Raw genomic sequence first — 21,616 nt, 5'->3', positions numbered from 1 at the left:
CTTTTATTATTTTTATTTTTATACTCACTCTGTCATCCAGGCTGGAGTGCAGAGGCATGATCTCAAGTCACTGCAACTTCAGTCCCCTGGGTTCAAGCAGTTCTCCTGCCTCAGCCTCCTCCGAGTAGCTGGGATTACAGGTGCGTGCCACCGTGCCTAGCTAGGTCATGATATTCTTAAGCAGAAGTCTTTCAACCTTTTGGCTAAAACTGGTGAATCTTAAGAATGAACAATGTCAAATTTATTCATGGTTCATGACAAACCTCTAGTTGGTACTGAAAGAAAATTTTAGAACAATGTAAATTGTGCAACTGATTATCCTACATGGCCTACTTTACTTTGAAAATTATGTTCAAGAGGAACTCTATTTTAGAGAATAACAATGTGTATCAGACAAATGGTAAACCTATGTGGTCATTTACTTTGTTCTAGATCTCAAATCTGTGATCTTCTATGTTTTACAAAACCTTGAAATTCACCCCTGCAGGGATTCTTCTGTGATTTTAAGTTGGATATAATTACAAGCAAATTTTAGAGCAACTGAGTACTTAACAAGAAAGCTAACCTTTAAAGAGAGAGAAGCTACACTAAAAATACAAAAAACTTATGAAGGCATGGAGTAATAGAAGAGTAAAACAAGGAAGAGAGAAGAGAGGAACAAAAGAATTTCATAGTAATTTGTTTTGATAAAAGTGCAGAAAAATGACATTTTTAGTTGCTCTGATCCTCATGAATTTACAAACAGATCATTGTTTATACTTGTAGATGTTAAATAGAATGAATGTGCATACGTAAATCAAACTGTTCTGCCTGGATTTGGCTAATGTTAATAACTATCTATAAATGGTTCTAGCATAAAAAGAAGTTAGTAACCGGTAATTTAAACCTCAAGTTGATGCACATAAATTAAAGACATCTTATATAAATCATAAAAATTATAGACCTCTCAATGTTGGGGTCTATAAATTAAATCTTACATTTTTGAGTTTACTATGTTTTTGATAGGCCTATGTTGTATGAAATGCTTTATAATTGATATTATCTTATCTTTAGAATTTAACCTAATACTAAAACATTTGGATATTGCCATTATAAATTATCATAAAAAATCATCTGCTGCTAATAATGTATTTGCACAGTGCTTATTTGGTATTAAAGAAATACTTACATTAATTATTTAGGTTGATCTCTATGAATCAGATATCCTTTACAGATGAGGAAACAGCTTTGAAAAGCTCCTGTGGTTTACTCAAAGCCACAGACAAAAATAAGTCAGACCGGGGACTTATAACCTAGAATTATGCTTAAAATCTAGATACCTTAATCAACTGTCTCATTGCATGAATTTGCATTCATGACTTCTTTATTTGATTTGGGCCCAGTTGATGTTTGAGAGTCTAAGAAAAGTAATACCGATGGATATATGTACCAACACATAAAAGAAACACCAATAGCAATAATAGCAATAGAATGAGTAGATGTGTAAAACAATGAAAAAGTAAAAAATGTAAATGAGAATAGGTATATCAGAGTTTGAACTATCATGAACTATAAGCACAAATAAATTGTATTTAATACATTAGTTGAATTTAATGCAACAAGTAGTCATTTTCAATATATCTATTTTAATTCAGGCAAATTTTAATGTCCTTAGCTACTAAAAATGTTTTCAATATAAAGGTGTAGATCTCACAACTGTGATCTCTTGTGTTGTACTCAACTGTGAATGCTACCTTTGTAGGAGTTCTATTATTTTACATAGGATATAATTACAAGCAAACTCTAAATAATTTTTGCAAGTTTTTGTGAATGGACAGAATAATGAGGTAATAAGAGCAACATTTTCCAATGGGATGCCTGCATGGAAATATTCTATATTTGGCAACTGAGCAGTTGAAATGTGCCAAGTAAAACTGATAAATTGGTTTGTTACTCCTATTAATTCAAACCATTTAAGTTGAAACAGCCATTTGCTGTAAGTGTTGGTCAGCGCAAGTCTAGAGCCTGGCCACTCAAAGTGTGATCTGAGGACCAGCGGCACCACCATCACCAGGGACCTTGTTAGAAATGCAGAATCAGGATGCCCTGAATCAGAATACTTATTGGCAAGCTCTCCAATTGATTTAAAATGCACTTTCAAAGTTTGAGAAGTAGTAATCTAATGGTATTGTCTATGCTGCTTAGTTTCAAATTTTCAGAAAAATAAAAATCATGGCATTGCTTTTGAGAGTACTATTTGTGACTATTTCTACTGAAGACATACTATTTCTACGAACATTAAAAAGCCAGGCATGAGTGGGAGATTTGCAAATATCCAGATGTTTGGCATCATAGTTCCAAAATATCCAGCTCACACATGCCATTCAAATGAAAGTTTGCCTCAAATGATCATGTAGGTGCCCAGTATGTCCCTCAAAGCTGCACATGGCTAACTTGATCACTGCATATTTGTAAATTTCCATGATGATCTACACACACACAAAAAGTAAAGTTTCTCCAGAATGGTTTCTGTCATTCTGTCATTAGACAATTAAAGGGAGAGTGGGTACCAGTGCAGAGGGTTGTGCTGCTCTGCATTTCCCATTTCCTACACACAGACCAGAAACTCCAACTCACCAGATAATAAGTATTAACATTGCCTGAAATTAAAAAAAAACTAAAATGTCGTCACCATCTAAACCACTGTATCTTTTCCCCAATGTCATAGTTTGGAGGTGTTTTACATTTAGGCAGCTGTAAAGTAGACAACTAATTGCTGACTACTAGCCTCCTCTGACATATCAAGGAACAGGCAAAGGATGTCTTGTGCAAGAAAATAAAAAGGACACCACATGCATTAAGAACCATAGTTAATGTTTTTTTTTTTAAAAAAAACTTTTCTTGCTGTTTATTTTAATTTCCTGGTATGCTAAATCATTCTAAGTAGAAAACATTCTCGTTTTATCAGTTTAATTGAATTACTGAAGCAAGATAATCTGTAACAGTAGGCTCCTTGGCATTCAGCTTTACAGACACTGGAGAGAAGTGGAGCCAGTGGCCCTTCACTCTTGTCATTTGAGGCATGTCACCATACAACAAACAGGACGACCACCTGCTTGTCACTTTTGTCTCTACGTTACAAAACTCTGTGTTAAATTTGAGAAGTAGGTACAAAAAGAAAAGTGTAATCTATTATCCTCAGCCATCCTTCAGAAAACATAACCCTTCTATTGCTCTTTCATTGACCTCCTAACACAGATTGTTTATTCAGTTTATTTTTACATTGGGAGGCTTAGAAAACCAAACCTGCTTCTAATGGGTGATGATACTGAACAAGGAAGTTCCAAATAGAGAAAGATGAAAGGATAGTGGCATAAATATGATTGGGAAGCATCCTGCGAACATTAGAGAAGCATGAATCATGGGAGGACTCTCGGCAAGAGAAATTGGTTCACTGCAAATGTGTAGTCTCAGATTGAGTGGACCCCAGAGTTACCAATAAATATTTTATTTTTCTTTGGTTAGTTTCTTCACCCATTCTCCACTGGTGTAAGTTCAGAGATGTAGCACTTCTCCAGGACCACTGCTATTCCAGGCTCTTGTCTCTTAAGAGATAATTTTTGAGGCCTTTAGGTGAGAAACCTTTTAACTTGCTGCCCTCCAACCGTACACATTTCTAGATAAAATCCCATCTTTCTCTCTATTTCTCCCATTTCAGTGGGCAGGCATTTCATTTTCTGTCCCAGGGTGATTGTTCCACCTATTTTCTGGATAATATACTCCCCACTTTCTCAAAAGAAATCAATGTATTAACTAGTCCCTTTCACTTTAAATACTTAAGTCTATTCTTTAGTGATACTTTCCATTCAATATGTAAAGAAATACATATATCAAACTTGTTTAAAATATCTATTAAAAATGAATCTCCTTTTAATATTATGTTTCATTCTGGTCATGCTTTATCTTCTGTATTTCAGACAAGCAAAAGAAAGAGACACTTATCTTTATAATACTTTCAAACACACCAAAATTTTACTTTCCTTTAAACAATTTTTTGGAGAACTTTCTCAATATCTTTTCTAGTAATCTATAGCTACATACTGCATACTTGCATGAGTGTGTGTTTTGCTTTTTATCTTAGCTAACCTTTCTACAATATTTAATCCTGATAACCACATGTTCCTTCTAGACACTATGCCTCATGTAGTCCCCATGAGTACATTGCCTTTTTCTTTTCTTCCTCTTTCCCTGTCTTCTACTCAATCGTTTATAGCTTCCTTGTTTTGAACTCTCTACTTTGATATGCTTTTCTAAGCCCTCTTTTCTTCTCTTACATACTTCCCCCAGGTAGCCTATCTTATCTTTGCTTATAACTTCACTTACATCATTTATACTGCTGATGTAATAATCTCTCTCCAGCCTTTTCTTTTCTGCAATTAGCCCTGTGTATTCAACAAACTATAGGACATTTATACTTTTTTTTTTACAAACATTGCCTTTTAAAATCAACATATTCAAAACACAGGGCATTTTCTTTTCGCCAACATTCTAGAAGTTCATTCAGTGAATTCTCAAGCTTAATCCATAAAAATAATTAGCCCATTCAGAAAATGAGGAGATTTTAATACTCCCATCTCCTTTGCCTTTCATATCTAAGAATTATTTTACATCATAGATTCTATCTCCCATATCTTTGGGTACCTAGTATATATCTTTTCTTAGAGAAAAACACAACAATTGTGTGTATGAGTATTTTAATTCACCAGTTGTGAAACTGATGGTAAAATATATATTGTATGCTATTGGTATAATTCTGCCTGAGTTATGAAGAATGAAAAGATGCCATGTGTTCTAACAGACACATTATAAATCTTAAGTTTCTTGAATTTTTACAAAATTTGGCATATTCATATTTGTTATGTATGTGTTTGAGGAAACAGGTTTGCACTGTTCATTTTTGTACTCCTAAACTTTGACACAGGGCTCATGATCAATACACATGTTAAAATTCACATTTATATAAATAACCAGCTGACTGGAAATTTCTAAACTGATAGAGTTGACCTGTGCTCTTTAATATCCTGAAAATCATAGAGGTGATGAAGGTTTGACTTTCTCTAGTGTTAAGGTCAATATACCTTATTCTGGTGGTTATTTTTGTCTTGCCAGAGGGTATTTTCCTATGGTTAGGTGTAATTATGATTGTGTCTCTAACAACTCTCACAGGAATTCCTTTTCTCTGTGATGTCCATATCATATCCATTATTAAGTCCAATATTTTTCCACTTCTAAATATTTCTTAAGTGTGTTCACTTCACCTTTCTTCATTATAAGCACTCTAATCCAGGTTGCCATCATTTGTTTTCACATCTACTAAAATAACATATGGGAGCACAGGTATTTCTTTGATATACTGATTTCTAAATTCACTCACAGGTAGAGAAATACCTGTGCTCCTGTTTACAATAGCAAAGACCTGGAACCAACCCAAATGCCCATCGATGATAGACTGGACAGGGAAAATGTGGTACATATACTCCATGGAATATTATGCAGCCCTCAAAAACGATGAGTTCGTGTCCTTTGTAGGGACATGGATGAATCTGGAGACCATCATTCTCAGCAAACTGACACAAGAACAGAAAATGAAATATCACATGTTCTCACTCATAGGAGGGTGTTGAACAATGAGAACACGTGGTCACAGGGAGGGGAGCACTACACACTGAGGTCTGTTGGGGGTAATAGGGGAGGGACAGCAGGGGGTGGGGAGTTGGGGAGAGATAGCATGGCGAGAAATGCCAGATATAGGTGAAGGGGAGGAAGGCAGCAATCACACTGCCACATGTGTACCTATGCAACTATCTTGCATGTTCTTCACATGTACCCCAAAACCTAAAATGCAATAAATAAAAAATAAAATAAAATAAAAAGAAATACCTGTGCTCATATATTTTATTGCCCCACTATTCACAATAGTAAAGATACTGAATCAACCTAAAGGTCCATCAATGGATAAGTGGATAAAGAAAACGTGGCCCATATATACATTGGAATAGTATCCAGCCATAAAAACATAATACCACGTTTTGCTACAACATGAATGAAACTGGAAGCCATTATTTTAAGTTAAATAAGCGAGGCACAAAAAGACAGATATGACATGTTCTCACTTATATGTGACAGCTAAAGAATTTGATCACATGGAGGTAGAGAGTGGAAAGATAGATAAAGAGACTGAGAAGAATGAGTTGGGAAAAGGGAGGAGGATGAAGAGAAGTGGATTAAAGAGTACAAGCATATAGTTAGATAGAATGAATAAATTCAGTGTTCAGTAGTGGAGCAGGGTGACTATAGCTAACAAAAATGTATTGTACTCGAGTAATGGGCACATTTAAATATCCTGACTTGATCACCACATTTTATATACATATAACAGAATTCCACATGTACCCCATAAATGTGTACAAATAATAATTTTTTTAAAATATTAAGCAAGTATTACAAAAATAAATTAAATAAAATAACCCTGGCTACCTTACTTGTCTCCCTCAAGACTCTGTGTAATAACGAAAGATGTTTTTCTGAATACAAATTGGTTTGTGTTGTTTTTCTATATTGGTTTCTATTTGTTGGTAGAATAGAATGTCAACTCTATACAATAGCATTCTAAATCCTCAAGGACCTGTCTTCTTTCTCTCTATATGCTCTGGTTGGACCCAACTCTGCCTCTCTTACTGTGACAGAGCCACTCTAGTCTCCTTTCAGTTTCTCTCTGACAAGATGTAGCAGACACTGTTGGGGCTCCACAGAGATTTTTCAAGTGTCTTTTCACTATACTGCACACCCTTTCTCTAGCTTCTGTGTGCTTGTGCTTCTATCCTCCCATATGTGCAGCTCCTTGAGACATATTACTTTTGGTCAGCTGCGAGAGTCATTTTTCTGGACATCCAAAGACTTGGAGTTAGTATTCTCCCAGACAGGTTCTTAACCAATAACTGACTGGTGCGATGTGGTTGAAAGCCAGCTTCATAGCCTCATATAGAAATTGCTCCGGGCTATAATTTATACTACAGGGCTCCACAGCTACATCGGCTGAGGCTGAAGCTGCTGTTGAAACTGCACCCTTGCGTGACATTTTCTTATCCCTTTCCTCTCCTGAAATTCCTATACTGAGATCTCCTAGGAGCATTTCCTTCATATATCACTTGCATGTGAGTTCCCATCTCAAGATTAGCTTCTCGGAACCACAGATTCACATACAAACCTAGTTATTTCTACCTTAGGCCATTGCACATGATGTTTCCTTTGCCAGGAAATTATTCCCCTCAATATTTGACCTCCTGGTAAATTCTTTCAAGTCTCATCCAGCATCACCTCATTGTCGAGACCTCCCTGAACCACCTAATTATCAAAGACTCTACTGGTTTTTATCATAGCTCTTTCCATGGGTTTTAATTATTAGTTGCCTATTTGTTTATATTTTTTAACACAAACATCTCTCTCATTAGAATAAGTTTTCATCAGGGGAGACATTATTTTGCTTTGTTCATAAAGGTGTAACTAGCATCTGGCTCACAGTATGCATTCAGATGTCTATTGACCAAATAAATTAAAACTTCAAGATTTAAAGTGAATAAACAGTATTTGAGGTCACACCTGCTAAAAAAAAACCATCTCATAAATCAGAAAACTTTTGGATGCCTAATTATATTCTAAAAGTTTTTATCCTCATTCTTTGATAGCAATGAAAATGTAAGATGTTTGATAGCAATGAAAAAAATAAGATGTTGCATTTTTCTATAATGGACAATAGTAATTAAGCTTTCTCGATGATTTCCCATGCTGGACTTATCAGGGAGCTGATTTGAAAATAAACCTTTTATTATTCTCTATGCCTTTTGGATTTTTAATAGCAGAAATCTGAGCATCTGTTGTGATGGGTTGCTTCCTTTCTTACATTACAATTTCAGGGGAAAGAGCAATTAATTATTGGCCTAAAGAAAGGACAAAAATCATACATTCTCTTCTAGATTCTATTAATAAAGGAGAAAAAAAGACTAAGTCAGTTTTAAAATTTAGAGTCAGATAATGGTGTATGTCATCTTGTGAGTGCCCAAGAAAGCACCTTAGTGAGAAATTGTAAGAAGTAAATAACTAAACAGGGAACAGAAAATCGAAGAGTCACGAAGTATTCACCACATAAACAATTTTTGGTAGCTTTCTAACTAATGTACAATTTATATTCATATGTATTTCAATAACCTACTTCTGCTTCTTGTGCTTTACACAGAAAATGTATTGAATATGCTTCCACTGAATAAGATATTTTTCATTCCTAGTGAAGCCTGAGCTATTCTTCTCTTAAGCCTGACTCTGTGCTTTCAAACATTCCAGGAACCAGACTCTTAAAAGAGTATACGGATCTCTTGCATTTAGTCACTGGGATTATATTTACCACAAAAAATAGTTCATTGCTCATTTTTATTTCCAGATCAAATCCATGTTCTAAATTGACTGACTCTGAATATTAGATATAATTTTAAGTGTAGCCTCCCAAACTACATTTATACAAGAAGAAATATATGTCATACCAAAAGTCTTTTTGACTGTCATTTTCTACTTGAAATATTGCTTTTGAAACTCTTATCTATCCACTAAACAAGAAACTTCTGAAAAGTGGCATGGAAATTCTATCTAAACTTATAATATTACATAAACATAGTAAGCTAAAATTATCAATAATAAAAATATACATGGTATAAGAGTTGATGTTTACATCTCATGCAATAGTTTGTTTCTTTCACTGATGGTAAGCTAAGCTAAAATAATATGTTAAGATTTTTAAGTTGATTGAGAAAGTATATAAGAAATAGTACCAAACAGATATTTAATAATAACATGCAACTTGTTTTTCTAATAACTTTCAACCATCAATTTTAGAAAATAAAGCTTATTTTTTGATAGTTGAATATTTTTATTTTTATAAAGCCAAATATAATAAAAATTATCCATTTTATTAAATAAAATGATCTGTCTAGCTTAGTAACTAATGCTAACAATGATCACAGCATCTAATCTATGGCACGCTCTCAATTGATATTAATTAAAATAGTAACACTTTGCATAGGGCACTGGTAGAAAATATTGCCTTTTGAAAGATGTGTCAAAATTCTCTGGGTTGCAAGCAAACAAAAAATATACTGAAGAAAATATGCCTGACAAAATGCAGTAATTTATTATCTCATGTAATCTAGGTCAAGTGGAGCTAGGTTCAATGAAATCTAAAAGCCAAGTTGCAGTCTCCTTTTATCTTTTGTCTCTGTTATGTGTCATGTTGTTTCATTCTTAAACTTGTGGTGGTAGGAAGATTGATGATAGCACCTCTAGGCTTGTATTCGTCCAGGTTCAAATTAAACTGAAAGAAAAAAAGAAGGAACAGGAAAAAAAGAAAAAAGAACAGCAGGGAGGAAAAGAGGGAGTGAGAACGGAAGGAAAAGTAAAAGGGAGAGAGGCAGGGAGAAAAGGAAGGAGGAAAGAAAAGGAAAAGAAAGCGTGTATTTTTTTTCCAAGAGTCAAAACAAAGCCATTTGCATTAAATCCTATTTTGTTTTCTACTCCCAGTTATGAAGTGATGGCCCTCCTGACATAAACTACATAACTAGATAAAATATTGGAAATACACATATACATACAATATTAGAAGATGTGCAGGATTATGATATTTTTAGAAAAGGTAAACAGGGGAACCCAACAATCCCTGGATTTTTTTTCTTGGTGACACTTTCTGGACCATGACACAGAGGGTGGAAGAACAAGCACAACACATCAATATCTATGACATGAGAAAATGGAGACCAGAGTTTGGTGCTACTAAAGTGACTGGGTTTTATGGGGCAGCATGCTGAGAGCAGGGAGCGCAGGAGAGAAGGAACTCCAGAAATCTGCAGAGGAAAGCCCTTAGAACTTTGGCTACATACTAAACCTTATATACTTAGGGTAAAATTCCACAAGGCCAGGCACGTAATTACAATTGGTGGAAGAAGTATGACTGGAGAATGAAGAAGCGGTAGGGTAGTGTGAGCTGAATAACTAGTGGAGTTCACACAGCCTTGGAAACATTTAGTTCCAACAGCCAAAGGGCAAGATTTTCTTACAAGCTCTGGATATTCAGTAGAATCTCAGAAATGCCATATCTTCAAAGCTGGGGTAATATCGCCCAAGGATAAAGACTACTCTGTATCAACTCTAATAAGGTAAAAGGAACTCTTAAAGGAAACAAGCTGATTTGCAAGTAAATTACACGCTGTGATAAAATTGGATTCTCTATTAATGAATAGGGAACAATCAAGACATATAATAATATAAGCTCTATAATGTCTAATATGAAACCAAAAGCTAATAGATATTAAATAAACCAATAAAAAATAGGATAACCAGAAGAAAAAAAAATCAATCAAGAAATATCAAGCTAGAAATGTCAAAGATGATGGAATTAGAATATGAAGCAATTTAAATGGTCGTCATGAATATATTCAAGGATGTAAAGTTAAACATTAATATAATAAAGAAAAATAGCAATTATTAACAGTATATCAATAAGTTTAACAACAAACTATAAAAAAGAACAAAATAGAAATTCCAAAACTTAATATCACAATATCTATAATGAAAATGTCACTGGATCATTAATGTTTGGTAAATGACTCACTAATAAAAAGCGAGTGCTCATCTCAAAAAAAAAGAGTGCATTTGAAAACAATAAATAAACTATTCAAAATTAAGAAGTGAAAACAAAAACGCTGAGAAAAGTTGGTAATATGAAACCACTAGAAATTCATATAATTGAAGTACCAAAATTAGGTGAAAAAGTTACAGAAGGAAACAAAGTTAAAAAAAAAAAGTTGAAAATATTCATTTTTTATCTGGAGAGTATGCATTTTTTTCAGAGTCAAAGCAAAGCCATTTGTATTAAAACCTATTTTCTACTCCAGTTATAAAGGATAGCCCTTCTGCCATAAACTACATAACTGGATAAAACATAGGAAACATATAGAGAGAATTCATATTAGAAACTGTGTGTGATTATGATTTATTTTAGAAAATATATGCTTGATAAAAAAAATAAACCCAGACCTAGAAATTATAAATTATAGACCCAGAAATCTTCATAAATGCAACACTGATGATCAGAAAGACAAAAAATGTCATAATTAAAATTTTGAACAATGAAAGATAAAAAACTCTTAAAAGCAGACAAAAAACACATCACATGCAAGAGAACAATAAAAAAAAAAAAAGATTTCTCATTAGAACCAATGCAAAATAGCAATGAAATGGCAACTTTAAAGTGCTAAAAGAAAAACAGAACTCTAAATTTCTAAATTTAACAAAAATAAAAACGAAGGCTTATCTAGACCAACACAAGGTAAGATAATGCATCACCAGAAAGTGAAAATAAAAAATTAGAAAAGTAGTCATTCAGATAGAAGAAAAATAATATCAATAGAAGCTTGGGATGACACAAAGAGATTAAAAGCACTGGAAAGCTCAAATATATAACTATGTTGAATGATAGGTATGTTTTTTCTCTAGTTTCTAGTTTTCAAAGCTAATTGACTGTTGACAGCAAAAATAACACTACCTTGTGAGGTTAATAATATGTCTAGAAGTAGAATGCATAATGATAGAACAAAAAATGAGAGGCAAGAAGTGGAAGAATATGGTTTTAAGAGTTTTTACTTAAAGAAAGTCTTCACACAAAAGTATACAAAATTGGCCAATAATGAGTGATAAATATTGTTAATTACCAGAGATATGCAAATTAAAACTACGTTCACACTAGCAGGGCTCAAATTTGACAGTGACAACAACAAATGCTGATGAGGATGAGGGTCACTCGTAACATTCGTGCATTGCTTGTAAGAACGTAAAATGATGCAATGTCTTTGGAAATTTTTTTCTGGCAATTTCTTATAAAGTAAATTGTGTACGTACTCTATAACTCAGCAATCCCATTTCTGAGTAAATTTAATATAAAGTAAAACATATGCCCACAAAAATGATAACAAAGGGTATGCAGAATAACAGCTTTTTTTAAAAAATAAAAGTCCCAAACAAAAGTGTTCAACAACAGAAGAAATAATCAACTTGTAACATACATTCAGCAATGAAAATGAATGAATTGAAGAAACATGTAACACCATAGATGAAACTCAAAAACATTATATCCAGTTAAAGAAGCCAGACAAAATAGTATTTACATAGAATATGGTTTCATTTGTGATGATCTAAAAATAGATGGTTTATTATGTGATGATGTAGATAATCTAGAAAGTAGTAAAAAAAAAAAAAAAATATAGAACAGGCCAAAATTTAACAGTGGATTAAATTGTAAAACTGGTGCCTCTGTGGGTAATTTGGATTCACTAAAAGAAAAAAGGAAATTTGTTTTGGATGATAAAGGTATTCTGTATTTTGATACGAATGTGAATTAAAAGTATACACAATGACCAAAACTCGTCAAATGAATATTTAAAATCTACTTACTTCAGCATATCTACATTACATATCAATGTAAGAAAAAAAGCTAGCAACTGGATTGCTCTTGTACAGTCCTCATGCCTCTGCATATCAATTACTGTGGCTGAAGGATTGGATATTTTGCCTGACATTGCCTGAATCCTATGTTCCAGTGAAATCCTCCCAGAGAACAGAATGAGAGTGGAAGAAGGGATTGTGCATTAGATCAAATCATAGGAATGTCAGAAGTGGGAAAGGCACTGAATACAGAGAAAGACTATAACAACATGTCTAAACTATGCAAGCTCAGAATTGTTCTTCACAAAGCCAGTTTCAAATCACAGCAAAGTGGCTGAAACATGTATAGTTTCTCGCACTGATCTGTCTCCAAGAAATTTAATTGACTTACTGCTTCTGTGTTTTTATTTGGGCCAATGAGGTGCATAATTTACCAGCAACCATTGGAAGAAATAGTTTACAAATTGCTTCTATATATAATCATTTTAATACATAAGAAATTAGTAATATTCTCTATTCTACTATTTATCGTGACTATGACAATACCTAAGTCCTCTCTCTCTCTCTCTCTTTCTTCCTTATAGTAAAGTTAGGTAGAATGTTAATTGCTGTCTCTTAATGTTTTGCATATTATTATGAGCAATGTGTCAATTCTATCAATTCTATCTTTAAGGCATTTTAATAAAGGTACAACATTTTTAGGGTACCACTTTTAATTCATAGAAATCAAATTATGCATGTGTCTATTCTACAACCAATTTAACTCACACATAGCTTTAAATAGCTCTTCATCTGTCTTCTTTGTTTACCTTAGAGAAGCATTTGTTTCTAGAAAGTTGGGAAATCTTTTTAACTTTCTGCCTTTAATCCAGGGAAGTGTCTAGTTTACAAAAGCTGCAATTGTAAATTCTCGTGAATATTGGTTATAAAAAGTAGTGATTTACTTCTGCTGTATGTTACTGTGGGAGGAACAATTTATGCTTCTGTCAACTTTGTAATATTAGCAAAGTCACTTAGTTCTTATCTCCTTAGTTTTGTAAAATAAATAGGTTGAAGTAAATACTTTTATTGCTCCAAAATTGCTGTAAGTTTTGCTCATAACAAAATTTTGCCTTAAATATATCCAAAGGATAGAGCAATACAGAATTAGAAGTAACATCATTTTATAAGCAGGCAGAGCATACCCTACTTACCTTAATAGCTTTCATACCAGAAAATAGTATATTTTATGCTGTTGCTTTTCAAATTACGTCTTCCTTGCTAAACTACAAACTCTAAGAAAGTAGGAATTGCATTTGTCTTAACTAGTAATCATTACATATCCATGACACCTAATACTTAACCTGGTACACACTGTGTAGGTAAAAATAATATTTATTGCTATTGCTAGCATTTAAATTGTGCCTTAGTTTCTCAAAACCATATGTTAGACATTGTATTTTTTAAATCGTCATATATCACACTGTTCACATTTTATTCTGTGTGTTCCTTATTCTACTTAAAATCAAATAATAATGGCAACTTTTGTTGTTCTGCAACACATTGGCCCTTAGCGACTTTTCAGAGAGTTTCTCATTTAGCATCCATTACAAACATATGAGTTAGGTAGTAGCATTGCCTTTCACTAAAGAAATTAAGACACAGACATGTGAAGTAATTTGTGCATAATAATCTAGTAATTGGTAATGTCAGAATTTGAACCCTGAGTGTAGAGACTTCACCCTTAGCTTCTACCCAGTATTACCTCCCTAATAATTGTTTGTTGAACAAATACTTTCTGTCACTTTTTATCATCTTTTGCTGCATATTATTCTTATCCATATTTAGCAAACTTTATTTTTGTTACATTTCCCTCTCATATCTCCATTTGTACCTAGTTTCCAACTTTGGGCAAAAGAAAATACATGAAGAAGAACAATACTCCTTGATTCTCTACGATAGACTCTTTGATTAAAAACTACAGTCCGATTTACAGGTTTTTCTGTATCAATATTACTTTTTTCCCACTTTTGAAAGAAATAGTTTATCCTAATTAACAATGACAATCTTGGCAGGACTAAACTTTAAGATATTCATGTCTCGTGTTTTTCCTTTCAGCACAGAAAAAGGAAGGGCCAGGGATCTTAAAACAGTTCATCCTTAAAAAGTTCCCATCCTTATTTTGTATAGTGAAGCAATTTGGATAACCATATATATTCCTAGATGTTTCTCCACATCTGTTTTCCATAGGAAAATATGCAAAGTCACCCAAAGTATCAACAGAGAAGCATAAAGAAAACGTGCACACGCTCGCGCGCGCACGCGCACGCGCGCGCGCACACACACACACACACACACACAGAGTATCTATTTCCAAGGAAGGAGAGAACATATCAAGAAAACAGAGCAATTCCTTGGCTTATAAACATATTTAAAAAGTCAATTATAATAATAATAGATGTTTTCTACAGAAACCACATTAGTGCTCTCATGAGATTGCTGGATTCTTTCCTCACACTCCGTATCTCATTCTATGTAATGTAGAGAACAAAAGAGGGGCATATAAAGATCCAGGGGAGTAGATACACAACTAACTTTTTCCATAAAACAGACTCCTTTGTGGTCAATGTCTTGTTAAAAATATTAGAGGGACCAGATTAGATTGCAGCTGGCCCAAGAGGATTTTTGCCTTGGGCTTAAACTACAGCCAGGAAACAAATGGTTTCTGCCCATTGCACTCCTCTGATCTTCATAAACCAAGGAGGGAAAAAGGAAGTTATATTTGGAAGGATTATTTTAAAAGCACCAAAGAATTGTCATGAGTAGAACAAGAAGTTCCTAAAGAGAAAATGTCTATTTTTCACAAAAGCATCAGGTGGAATTTAGTTAAGCAGAAACTTATAGCCTAGAATAATCTTTTAAAGAGTTAAGTATTCATTCATATATTCATTAATGCATTCATTTATTCAATATTTATGTATCTGAACCAGGTTATATGGATAAAATAGAAATGAATGTCATGCTGTCTCTCTTCAAATAACTCACTTTCTGGTAGAAATGTTTCTGGATCATGATTTCGAACATAACGTAGCTGTAACTGTCCCACATTCACAAATTCATTTATTTACATTTTGGTCTGAAGCCCTAGGACAGTTATTGTGCAGGAGTACAAAATGCTATTTTACCCCTTGTATTAGCACTTTCTCACACTGCTATAAAGAAATACTCAAGACTGGGTAATTTGTAAAGGAAAGACGTTTCATTGACTCACAGTTCCACATGGTTAGGAAGCCTCAGGAGGCTTACAATCATAGTGGAAGGTGAAGCAGGCACCTTCTTCACATGGTGGCAAGCAGAGGACATTACAGATGCTTATAAAACCATCAGATCTCATGAAGCCTTACTCACTGTCATGGGAACAGCATGGGAGAAAATGCCCCTATGATCCAATCACCTCCCACCAGAATCATCTCTCAACATGTGGGGATTATGGGGATTAAAAATCAAGATGAAATTTTGGTGGGAACACAGCCAAACAGTAATTCTGCCTCAGCCCCTCCCAAATCTTGTGTCCTCACATTTCAAAACACAATCATGATTTCCCAGCAAATCTTAACTGTTTTCATCATTAACCCAAAAGTTCACTTCCAAAGCCTCATTTGAGATAAAGCAAGTCCCTTCCACCTAGGAGCCTGTAATGTCAAAAGCAAGTTAGTTACTTCCAAGATACGATGGGGATGTGGATATTGGATTAATGCTCCCATTCCAAATGGGAGAAATTAGCCAAAACAAAGGGGCTGCAGGCCTCATGTGAATCTGAAATCCAGCAGGGAAGTCATTAAATCTTAAAGCTCAAAAATCATCTCCATTGACTCCATGTCTCACATTCTGGTCACATTGATACAAAGGATGGGGTCCCACAGCCTTGAGCAGCTCAGCTTTTGTGGCTTTGTAGGGTGCAGCCCCCTTGCCCAGCTACTTCCATGGCTGGCATTGTTTGTGACTTTTCCAGGTGCACAGTGCAAGCCATTGGTGTATCAACCATTCTGGGGTCTGGAGAGTGGTTGCCCTCTTCTGACAGCTCTAGCAAGCAGTGCCCAAGTGGGGACTCTATGTGCAGGCTTCAACCCCACATTTCCCCTTTGCACTGTCCTAACAGAGGTTCTCTATGAGGGCTTCACCCCTGAAGCAGATTTCTGCCTGGACATCCAGATGTTTCCATACATACTCTGAAATCTAAGGAGAAGTTCCCAAACATCAGTTCTTGACTTCCACACACCCACAGGTCCAACACCTCATGGAGACAACCAAGGTTTGGGGCTTGTACCCTCTGAAGCAATGGCCCACGCTGTACCGTTGCCTCTTTTAGCCACAGCTGGAGCTGCAGCACCTGGGACAGAGTGCACCAAGTCCTGAGGCTGCACAGAGGAGGGGACCCTGGTCCTGGCACATGAAACAATTTTTCTCTCCTGCATTTCCAGGCCTGTGCAGGGAGGGACTGCTGCCAAGATCTCTGTCATGCCCTGGAGACTTTTCCCTATTGTCTTGGCAATTAACATTTGACTCCTGATTACTTATGCAAATTTCTACAGCCAGGTTGAATTTATCCCCAGAAAATGGGTTTTTCTTTTCTATCATAAGGTCAGGCTGCAAATTTTCCAAACTTTTGGGCCCTGCTTCCCAGTTAAAATTAAATTCCAATTTCAGATCATCTCTCTCAAGTTCCAAGTTCCACAGATTTCTAGGGCAGGGGCAAAATGCTGCCAGACCATTTGCTAAAGTGCAGCAAGAGTTACCTTTACTCCAGTTCCCAATAAGTTTCTCATTTCCATCTGAGGCCACCTCAGCCTGTACTTCACTGTACACATTTTTATCAGCATTTCAGTAGGTCTTTGAGAAATTCCAAACTTTCCCACATCTTCCTATATTATTCTGAGCTCTCTAAGCTTTCCTGACCTCTGCCTGTTAACCAGTTCCAAAGTCAATTCCACATTTTCAAGCATCTTTATAGCAATACCCTACTCTGTAGTACCAATTAAATATATTAGTTGGTTCTAGCCCTGATAAAAATAAATACCCAAGACTGGGTAATTTGTAAAGAAAAGAGGTTTAATTGACTCACAGTTCCACATGGCTGGGAAGGCCTCTGGAGACTTACAATCATGGAAGAAGGAGAAGCAGCCACCTTCTTCACATGGCAGCAAGAGAGAGAAGAGCAAGCAAGGGAAATTCCAGACATTTATAAAACCATCAGAACTCATGAGGACTCACTCAATATCACGAAAACAGCATGAGGAAAACTGCCCCTGATCCAATTGCCTCCCATGAGAACCCTTCCTCAACATGTGGGAATTGTGGAGATTACAATTCAAGATGAGATTTGGGTGGGGAAACAGCCAAAAGCATATCACTCCTTAAATATTATTATTATACATTCTAATACTGTAACTTTTGGAAAAATTATAATATATTTATTTGTCCTTTGGTTATTCATATAAGTAACCTCCAAGAGTATAAAAAGCTCTAGGATGTAGAGAACCCTTGATCTGATGGGGATAATCAAAGAAGACTTTAAGAAGACTTTCTAAAACATTGAGAAGAAACATGAACAGCTCAGAATTAAAAAACATTTAAGGAAGAACATGGGGAGAGCTCATGTTAGAACTCACTTCACCCACAGAGTAACACTGTAGTATCAAGAAAATTTGAAGAACGACAATTTGCCTAGATTATCTCAGGTACATATTCTTTGTGTGTCTTTCATGAGAAATTTATTTCCTGAGTGCAGAAACAATTTCTGCTTTATTCTTTGCTGAATTTCTAATAGCAGTATAATACATGGCATGGAATAGACAATAACAGTTTGGCAAATCACAATGAAAGTGATAATGAATTGGGACAAGCAAAATTTAATAATCTTTGAATCATAGAGAAGGGGAAAATTAGAGTGAGCTATAAAAGCAAGATGTAGAAGTTTAAACTTCTGTAATAATGAAGATATATCTCCATCTAACAGGAAAATGTCATGATATATTCAAAGTGGTCTTATTGGAAAATTAACCTGAATTGATGTGTAAATTATAACAGGGAAGTAATTTCAGACATGTGGAAAAAACACTGAAAATTTTATCTATTTATATGTCATTCTTATATAGTATTCTCGACCTTAAAGTCTAGAATTAGTTAAAAATTAAAACCACATGTTGATTTTTGTGATGTCATATTTACTTTCAGTTTTGTAATATGATATTGGTTTAGGAAGTTATTGAATATTTGAAATATTGTGAATTGGTACATATATCTAATTTCCATAGAGAAGGATTATATTTAAACAGATTTTAAAGGAGTGTGTTACCCCAAAGATTAAGAAATATCTCTGTAGGTTAAGCCACACATTAACAGAAATGAAGAGAATATGTTACTACACAGAATATTGGAACTAACTACATTATCTCCACTATAAAATTTACTTTGCCTTACCATGGGCAGAATTAAGCATTTTTCTATGAATTTGAATAGCTGTTTGTTCAAAACTTTATTACAAAAGTTATTACATTGTATTTTTGTTCATTACTTGTAGATGTTATCTGCTAACCCCCCTCATTAAACTAGACTCTTGAAAAATAGAAAGTTTGAGTTACTTATTATTTAAGCCCAGTATCTAGCACAAAGCTGGCCCAAAAATCTGTCTTTTTATTTAAGGTATTTCATTTAAGCAGCCAGTTCTTTTTATAAACATTTTTATGAGCTACTAAGGCTCATCATACCTTGCCTCCATATGGTCACTAGAATTCAGAATTTGTAGGGCATTTCCACTTAGAACAATCTAAGCTTATCAAGACTGTGGCCCATAAAAAGTAATGTTATCTGTCACATATTATAAGAAAGAAAGCCCCTTTATCATATCTCTTATGCAGTGAATTCTCAAGACCTATTTAGGGTGTAATTGCTTCAAGGGCAGCACTTACTTTTTCTTTCCTTTTTTTTTTTTTCCTTTTATACCACATCCTTGGGACACAATCCTAGTATTTCTTGCATAATAATTTTAATCTTGTTTTCTGGATACTTCCCTGGTTTTATCCTTAACTTCTTTGGCTTTATCCTAAGCTTCTTTACATTCTAAATAATATTTCCTTGGCTTCAGTTATTATCTACAAACTAATAACTCTCAAATTTATGGCTCTGTCACTAACCCTAACCTCTCTGTAATTCCAGGTTTTCATAGCTGATTGATTTAACATTTCCTCTCAGACCTGCTTCTCCTTCAGTGTCTCTAAGCTCAATATTTTCCTCACAACATGGTATCTTACTAAAGCCAGACATGGGAGTCATCTTTGAATTCTCCATCACCTACACCTCCCACATCCAATATGTCAAAATTGAATGTTGGTTTTCCTCACAATTAATTTGGAAAAATTTTTACTGCCTCTTTGTGCTCACTAGCATGACCTAAATCTTTTCCTTTAGGCCTTCTGGTTTTAGTGACTTATAATGTACTCCATCCAAAAAACTGGATGCCTTATACTTTTCTTTCTTTTTCATATCTTCAATTTTTATCAAGTCCTATTAAGTCTAGCTTTAGAATATATTATTCATCTGTTCAGTTCTGCTAATAACACCCATAGAGGAAAAACCATAATTTCTTTTTTTGTAGTTCATCCTTTCTCTGATTCATTCTATGCATATAAGTCAAAATTATCTTAAAGAATGGAAACAGCCATCTACAAAGAGTAAAGAGGAAAAACATTTCAAGCAAAAGAACAGTATTTGCTAAAGGGCTAAACTGGCAAAGATCTCAATGAGTTTTTGGAACAGAAGAGAATATTGTTGGCATGAAGTCAGGAATGGTGAGGGATGACTCAACAGGAAGTAAGCAAGGAAAGGAGAGCTGGCTTGTATACAATATTGTGGTATACATAAGTAAATAATAACAAAGATAAATTTTATTATCTTAAAACATCATTTTTGTCTCTATAAAGAAGATGGAATATGAATGAAGAGAAAGCAAAAAATTAAGTGGGGTTAAATAACAGGTAAGATATGATGATATCAAAGAAAAATTTATGAGTGTGAAAATAAAGAAAGTACCTGAAATTTAGATGTAATTGGGATGTAAAATATATAAGATTGTCTAATGGCTTGACTATGAGGTTTGAGATAATAAAGAATGACTATTGTAGTTATGACAGGAGCAACTGGGAAAATGTTGATGCTATTTGTGGAGGTAGAGATAGAAGAAAAGATTTCGGGAAGGGAAGGTTATAAATTAAAGATTCAAGGTGGAAGACATTAAAATTGAGATGATTTGAGACATCAAGCTGAAATGTCATAATAGTGAATGAATAAATATGTTTTTCTTTGTTTTCTATAGCTTCCTAATACAATCCTATTATCAACTGAACAGGTGGACTAAGAATGTTCTGACAAGATTTTGAGCATGTGTGTATGTGACAGAAAGATTTGTGGAGAAAGGATAATTATCAAAGTAATATGTTGTAATTATCAACATAACCAAAATTTGGAGCTCAGATGGTCTTTCTTGGAAAATAAACCTTCTAATTTAATAATGATCATTAATGCCTCCTGAATAACCATTAAGATGGCAGTCTGGCCAGGAAAACAGACATAACATAGGAGAAGAAAAAAAAATCATTCTAAAAAGTAATGCTTCTGTTAGGTAACATTAAGGTGAGTAATGTATTCAGTGTCATAGTCCCTATGAGAACATAATAATGCTGTCAAAAACAAGAAATTTCCATCAAGGCTTTCACCAAGGCTGAGGATTCTGAGGCCTTGGATAAGAACATATAAGATATTAAGTAGCTGAAAACAGTACATCCAGTTTTGAAAGAGGAATGGGGTATTACACTCAAGGTGGAAATTTGGAGATCAGAAACAGTAAAATAATGCAGGTCACACCTAGGAGAGGGGAGGAAATCATAAACAGAAAAATAAAGTTAAAATCCAGAACAAAAAGAAAGAAATCGGAGTGAATTCTGGTACAGATCAACTGAATAGCAATAGGACATTGACTATTATAGATTTGAGGCACGCTTACCCTTCTCCCCAGCAAGCATGGCCTTCAGTGTAGGTAAGGAAAGCCAGACAATTTTTAAGC

Source organism: Callithrix jacchus, chromosome 6 (assembly GCF_049354715.1).
Source record: "Callithrix jacchus isolate 240 chromosome 6, calJac240_pri, whole genome shotgun sequence".
Classification (NCBI taxonomy): Eukaryota; Metazoa; Chordata; class Mammalia; order Primates; family Cebidae; genus Callithrix; species Callithrix jacchus.
This window is presented reverse-complemented; position numbering follows the sequence as displayed.